Source organism: Leucopleurus acutus (genome assembly GCF_964270905.1).
Source record: "Leucopleurus acutus genome assembly, chromosome: X".
In the NCBI taxonomy this organism is placed as follows: Eukaryota; Metazoa; Chordata; class Mammalia; order Artiodactyla; family Delphinidae; genus Leucopleurus; species Leucopleurus acutus.
In genome coordinates this window covers 83,077,366-83,083,983 of record NC_139148.1, presented here as the reverse complement: position 1 = coordinate 83,083,983, position 6,618 = coordinate 83,077,366, and the positions used below count along the sequence as shown (strand labels likewise).

Genomic DNA, 6,618 nt, shown 5'->3' with positions numbered 1-6,618 from the left:
AATAACCAGTTGAAAAATCTCCAAAGGGCACAAACAGAAAATGTATTAAAGGAGAAATACATAGCTAATAAATATATTTAAACATTTTAAACATTTATGCTCACTAGTAACCAAGGAAATGTAAATCTAAGCAGCAAGATACTATCTCTAGCTATCAAATTGGCAAAGACTAAAATTTTAAAATCTCCAGTTCTAATTCTTTAACAGTTTCCCAAACTTCATACTGTTGACATTTGGGGCAGGAACATTCTTTGTTGTGGAGGGCTGTCCTGTGCATTGTAAGATGTTTAGCAGCATCCCTGCCCTCTACCCACTAGATGCCAGTAACATCCCCTTCCTGTTGTGACAGCCAAAAATGTCTCCAGGAATTACCAAATGTCTTCTGGGAGGCAAGATTGCCCTGAGTTGAGAACCACTGCTCTAAACTTACGGAGGTACTTGGCCTTCTTCCCACTCACTGTCACCTCTCTTACTTTCATACCTGTGCACATTTATTTTTTTTTTTTCTTCTGCAAAAAGCGTTATTGTTTCCATTTGTTCCAAGGCTTGGGAGAGGGCTCCAGGGCGGTTAAAAAGCTGCCTAGTGGCTGCAGAGCAGGGCTTCAGGCAGAAGCTCTGACGCCAGAGGGACTCCTCAGAGGCCGCTGGACTTCAGAGACTCCTGTTCTTGCTCAAGGGTGAGCCTTTCAAAGAGATACTCGCCCAGCACAGCCTGCGGACCAGCCAACCTGCGGAGGTTGGTCAGGTGGTCGCCCATCTTCTTGATGAGTTTCACCTGCTCCTCCAGGAAGTAGCTCTCCAGGAAGCCACAGAGCTGGGGATCTGCGCGGGCAGAACCCAGGGCATGCAGATCCAAAAGCGCCTGATTCAGATTCTTCATGAGCAGGATGGCTTCCATAGCATCCTGGGTTTTACTCTGCTCATTTCGGGAGACTTCTGCACGTCTTGGAGGAAGGCACGGCCGCCGTGCTGGTTTTGCATTTTCAAGAGATGCTGGGCACCCTTGAGCTTCTCCTCGGCCAATTCATGGAAAAATTGGCCTCCACAGCCACATCGTCCTGGTGGAAATAGGAGCCCAGAGAGAGGTAAGTGCAGGAGGCACACAGATGCATGTTGGTTAGGCGGTTGATTGCGGCCTCCACCTCAATGGAATAATTCTGATGAATCTGGGAGCTCATGGTTGAAGGGTAATAAGGAGCTAAGTTCAAAAAAATAATGTTGGCTTGTCCTGGAGGCCGAGGATAGCTGAGTTGCTGGTTCTGAAGGTTGCGACTGGAAAAAAGGTTGGAGGGTGATCGGAGGCTGGAGGAAGGGGCTGTCCCTGGCTCTGTTCCATCCAAACACTGTTGAAGCAAGAGACAGATCCCCAGGAGTGCTGAGCGCACTGCTCAGATCTATGCATATTCTTGCTCCTGTACATTTCCTTTCCTACTCTTATCATCTTTCATGTTTCTGTTGAGGCTTTTGAGAAACTTTCCATGACCTCTTAAGATGGGTTCCCATCGCGCCCTGCATTTACCCTGATCTCAGCACTTTTTACAGTCTTCTACTTTATGTAATTATTAGCCAGTCTCTTTTAATAGAATGTAAACCCCCCATAGGCCCATCCTAGCAACTTTTGCCTTTGTGGGCCTCTTTCTCCATAACAAATATTAAAATTATATTTTATGACTGCATTAGTATAAAGACTAATACAGGATGTGAAGGCGGAAGATGGCGGAAGAGTAAGACGCGGAGATCACCTTCCTCCCCACAGATACACCAGAAATACATATACACGTGGAACAACTCCTACAGAACACCTACTGAAGGCTGGCAGAAGACCTCAGACCTCCCAAAAGGCAAGAAACTCCCCCACGTACATGGGTAGGGCAAAAGAAAAAACAGAGACAAAAGAATAGGGACGGCACCTGCACCAGTGGGAGGGAGCTGTGAAGGAGGAAAAGTTTCCACACACTAGGAAGCCCCTTCGCGGGCGGAGACTGCGGGAGGCGGAGGGGGGAGCTTCGAAGCTGCGGAGGACTGCACAGCAACGGGTGCGGAGGGCAAAGCGGGGAGATTCCCGCACAGAGGATCGGTGCCGACCGGCACTCACCAGCCCGAGAGGCTTGTCTGCTCACCCGCCGGGGCGGGCGGGGCTGCGAGCTGAGGCCGGAGCGCAGGGAGAGGACTGGGGTTGGCGGCTTGAACATAGCCTGAAGGGGTTAGTGCACCACAGCTAGCCGGGAGGGAGTCCGGGGAAAAGCCTGCACCTGCCGAAGAGGCAGGAGACTTTTCCTTCCCTCTTTGTTTCCTGGGGCGTGAGGAGAGGGGTTTAAGAACGCTGCTTAAAGGAACTCCAGAGACGGGCGCGAGCCGCGGCTAAAAGCGCGAACCCCAGAGACGGGCGCGAGCCGCGGCTGAAAGCGCGGAATCCAGAGACGGGCGCGAGCCGCAGCTAAAAGCGCGGACCCCAGAGGCGGGCGGGAGACGTTAAGGCTGCTGCTGCCGCCACCGAGGGGCCTGTGTGCGAGCACAGGTCACTCTCCACACCCCTCTTCCGCGGAGCCTGTGCAGCCCGCCACTGCCAGGGTCCCGGGATCCAGGGACAACTTCCCCGGGACAGCGCACAGCGCGCCTCAGGCTGGTGCAAAGTCACGCCGGCCTTTGCCACCGCAGGCCCGCCCCGCACTCTGTGCCCCTCCGTCCCCGCCGGCCTGAGTGCGCCAGAGCCCCCAATCAGCGGCTCTTTTAACCCCATCCTGTCTGAGCAAAAAACAGACGCCCTCCAGCGATCTACACGCAGTGGCAGGGCCAAATCCAAAGCTTAGCCCTGGGAGCTGTGAGAACAAAGAAGAGAAAGGGAAATCTCTCCCAGCAGCCTCAGAAGCAACGGATTAAATCTCCACAATCAACTTGATATACCCTGCATCTATGGAATACCTGAATAGACAACCAATCATCCCAAATTAAGGAAGTGGACTTTAGGAGCAAGATCTATGATTTTTTCCCCTTTCCTCTTTTTGTGAATGTGTATGTGTATGCTTCTGTGTGAGATCTTGTCTGTATAGTCTTGCTTCCACCATTTGTCCTAGGGTTCTATCCGTCCATGTTTTTTTTTAATTTTTTTTCTTAATAATTAATTTTAATAACAATATTATACTTTACCTTCGTTCTTTCTTTCTTTCTTTCCGTCCTTCCTTCCCTCCTTTAGACAACGAATCATCCCAAATTGAGGAGGTGGTCTCTGACAGCAAGATTTAGGATTTTTCCCCATTTACCTCTTTTAGTGAGGGTGTATGTGTATGCTTCTGTGTAAGATTTTGTCTGTATAGCTTTGCTGCCAACATTTGTCCTAAGGTTCTTTCCGTCCCTTTTTTTTTTTCTAAATAAGAATTTTTTAATTCAATAACTTTATTATACTTTATTTTATTTTTACTGTATCTTCTTTCCTTCTGTCTTTTTTCCTTCTTTCCCTCCTTCCTTCCTTCCTCCCTCCCTCCCTCCCTCCTTTCTTTCCTTCTTGCCTTCTTTCCTTCTTTGCTTCTTTCTTTCTTTCTTCCTTCCTTCCTACCCTCCTTTCCTTCTTTCTTTCCTCATACTTCTACTAATTCCCTCTACTTTTTCTCCCTTTTATCCTGAGCCGTGTGGATGAAAAGCTTTTGGTGCTCCAGCCAGGAGGCAGGGCTCTGCCTCTGAGGTAGGAGAGCCAACTTCAGGACACTGATCAACAAGAGACCTCCCAGCTCCACATAATATCAAATGGCGAAAATCTCCCAGGGACCGCCATCTTAACACCAGCACCCAGCTTCACTCAACGACCAGCAAGCCACAGTGCTGGAAAACCTATGCCAAACAACTAGCAAAATAGGAACACAACTTCACCCATTAGCAGAGAGGCTGCCTAAAATCATAATAAGGCCACAGACACCCCCAAACACACCACCAGACGTGAACCTGCCCACTAGAGAGACAAGATCCAGCCTCATCCACCACAACACAGGCACTAGTCCCCTCCACCAGGAAGCCTACACAACCCACTGAACCAACCTTAGCCACTGGAGACAGACATCAAAAACAGGAGGAACTACGAACCTGCAGCCTGCAAAAAGGAGACCCCAAACACAGTAAGATAAGCAAAATGAGAAGACAGAAAAACACACAGCAGATAAAGGAGCAAGATAAAAATGCACCAGACCTAACAAATGAAGAGGAAATAGGCAGTCTACCTGAAAGAGAATTCAGAATAATGATAATAAGGTTGATCCGAAATCTTGGAGATAGAATGGACAATAGAATGGACAAAATGCAAGAATCAGTTAACAAGGACCTAGAAGAACTAAAGATGAAACAAGCAACGATGAACAACACAATAAATGAAATTAAAAGTACTCTAGATGGGATCAATAGCAGAATAACTGAGGCAGAAGAACGGGTAAGTGACCTGGAAGATAAAATAGTGGAAATAACTACTGCAGAGCAGAATAAAGAAAAAAGAATGAAAAGAACTGAGGACAGTCTCAGAGACCTCTGGGACAACATTAAACGCACCAACATTCGTATTATAGGGGTTCCAGAAGAAGAAGAGAAAAAGAAAGGGACTGAGAAAATATTTGAAGAGATTATAGTTGAAAACTTCCCTAACATGGGAAAGGAAATAGTTAATCAAGTCCAGGAAGCACAGAGAGTCCCATACAAGATAAATACAAGGAGAAATACGCCAAGACACATATTAATCAAACTGTCAAAAATTAAATACAAAGAAAGCATATTAAAAGCAGCAAGGGAAAAACAACAAATAACACATAAGGGAATCCCCATAAGGTTAACAGCTGATCTCTCAGCAGAAACCCTACAAGCCAGAAGGGAGTGGCAGGACATACTGAAAGTGATGAAGGAGAAAAACATGCAGCCAAGACTACTCTACCCAGCAAGGATCTCATTGAGATTTGATGGAGAAATTAAATCCTTTACAGACAAGCAAAAGCTGAGAGAGTTCAGCACCACCAAACCAGCTTTACAACAAATGCTAAAGGATCTTTTTTAGGCAAGAAACACAAGAGAAGGAAAAGACCTATAATAACGAACCCAAAACAATTTAGAAAATGGGAATAGGAACATACATATCGATAATTACCTTAAATGTAAATGGACTAAATGCTCCCACCAAAAGACACAGATTAGCTGAATGGATACAAAAACAAGACCCTTATATATGCTGTCTACAAGAGACCCACTTCAGACCTAGAGACACATACAGACTGAAAGTAAGGGGATGGAAAAAGATATTCCATGCAAATGGAAACCAAAAGAAAGCTGGAGTAGCAATTCTCATATCAGACAAAATAGACTTTAAAATAAGGACTATTAAAAGAGACAAAGAAGGACACTACATAATGATCAAGGGATCGATCCAAGAAGAAGATATAACAATTGTAAATATTTATACACCCAACATAGGAGCACCTCAATACATAAGGCAAATACTAACAGCCATAAAAGGGAAAATCGACAGTAACACATTCATAGTAGGGGACTTAAACACCCCACTTTCACCCATGGATAGATCATCCAAAATGAAAATAAATAAGGAAACACAAGCTTTAAATGATACATTAAACAAGATGGACTTAATTGATATTTATAGGACACTCCATCCAAAAACAACAGAATACACATTTTTCTCAAGTGCTCATGGAACATTCTCCAAGATAGATCATATCTTAGGTCACAAATCAAGCCTTGGTAAATTTAAGAAAATTGAAATTGTATCAAGTATCTTTTCTGACCACAACGCCATGAGACTAGATATCAATTACAGGAAAAGATCTGTAAAAAATACAAACACATGGAGGCTAAACAATACACTACTTAATAATGAAGATATCACTGAAGAAATCAAAGAGGAAATCAAAAAATACCTAGAAACAAATGACAATGGAGACACAACGACCCAAAACCTGTGGGATGCAGCAAAAGCAGTTCTAAGGGGGAAGTTTATAGCAATACAAGCCCACCTTAAGAAGCAGGAAACATCTCGAATAAACAACCTAACCTTGCACCTCAAGCAATTAGAGAAAGAAGAACAAAAAAACCCCAAAGCTAGCAGAAGGAAAGAAATCATAAAAATCAGATCAGAAATAAATGAAAAAGAAATGAAGGAAACAATAGCAAAGATCAATAAAACTAAAAGCTGGTTCTTTGAGAAGATAAACAAAATAGATAAACCACTAGCCAGACTCATCAAGAAAAAAAGGGAGAAGACTCAAATCAATAGAATTAGAAATGAAAAAGGAGAGGTAACAACTGACACTGCAGAGATAAAAGAGATCATGAGAGATTACTACAAGCAACTCTATGCCAATAAAATGGACAATCTGGAAGAAATGGACAAATTCTTAGAAATGCACAACCTGCCAAGACTGAATCAGGAAGAAATAGAAAATATGAACAGACCAATCACAAGCACTGAAATTGAAACTGTGATTAAAAACCTTCCAACAAAGAAAAGCCCAGGACCAGATGGCTTTACAGGCGAATTCTATCAAACATTTAGAGAAGAGCTAACACCTATCCTTCTCAAACTCTTCCAAAATATAGCAGAGGGAGGACCACTCCCAAACTCCTTCTACGAGGCCA

The 6,618-nt window shown here is 44.4% G+C and overlaps 1 pseudogene across 1 annotated transcript; it reads right to left on the bottom strand.

The window, feature by feature from the left end:
• Positions 1–634: 634 nt before the first annotated feature.
• Positions 635–1,178, bottom strand: LOC309978598 (ferritin light chain-like; annotated as a pseudogene). The gene has a single exon. The product of its transcript is annotated as a ferritin light chain-like (transcript).
• Positions 1,179–6,618: the final 5,440 nt, after the last annotated feature.